This window comes from Culicoides brevitarsis, chromosome 2 (genome assembly GCF_036172545.1).
Source record: "Culicoides brevitarsis isolate CSIRO-B50_1 chromosome 2, AGI_CSIRO_Cbre_v1, whole genome shotgun sequence".
In the NCBI taxonomy this organism is placed as follows: domain Eukaryota; kingdom Metazoa; phylum Arthropoda; class Insecta; order Diptera; family Ceratopogonidae; genus Culicoides; species Culicoides brevitarsis.
The window spans coordinates 16,942,426-16,943,441 of record NC_087086.1 but is presented as its reverse complement, the minus strand read 5'-3'; positions in this window follow the sequence as shown (position 1 = coordinate 16,943,441).

The window sequence follows — 1,016 nt, the reverse complement described above, 5'->3', positions numbered from 1 at the left end:
ACCAACAAAAATTGTCCTTCTACTAGATTTAGATAAACAAAAAGTCCCAAAATAATAAAAAAATGTACAAAAATGATTAAAAAAATATTTATTTTAAAACAGAAATATAGAAATTTAACTAAAAACTCAAAACAAATTAATAAAACTTTCATTTTTTGAAAAAGTAGAATTTTAGCATTCGATTTTTAATGACAAAAGATGATTTCATGTACCTACCTACCAACTTATAGAAATTAGAAATATATTATTTACTAAAGAAAAGTTAGAATTTTATTAATTCCTTACAAAAATCTAATGTTGTTTGTGAAAAAAATTAGTTTTTAGTTTCAGAATGTTTAATAAACGTAAAAAAAGTAACTAAACCTGTCTAAATTCTTAAAACAAAATAAAAATGAATAATATTTAAAAATAATTCGTTGTTTATTACAAAGCTTAACATTATAAAATAATGATTAATCATGCAGAATAGATGTTGAAAAATTTGTTTATATTTAGATGAGAGCATGAAACCAACCAACTTTTAGCTCCCCAGAAATATTTGAGTAACTTACTTGTACATTATACCCTGCTAGATTGTTGTTGGAACTGTAAATAGAAGATTATTAATGAAGAAAACTCAATCAGTAATTAAAGAAAGTAAATAAAAAATTATATTAATATGAATGAAAGTCAAAAAAATGAAAATAAATTTAAGTTCAAATGTTGAAAAATTCTTGTGTTTTATTTTTTTCTTAAAAAAATTTTTTTTTTGTTAATATTTCTTGACTTCAGTGATTGGACGAGAATTTATCTTTTTGTGGTAAAGTATAGACACGTGTACGTGCAGATTTTTTGTTGCATAATCCTTAATTTTTACTTTCGACTTTAAAAAGATTAACTTTTTTTTGCGATTAGGCTAGGTAAAAAAATTTTTATCTGCAAAAGATTACTTAGGAAAAAGGGCTTATCGTCGAATTTAATTGTTTTAGCGATAAAAATCTTCAATATTTAATTTTTAAAAGATCCTTTAAGAACTT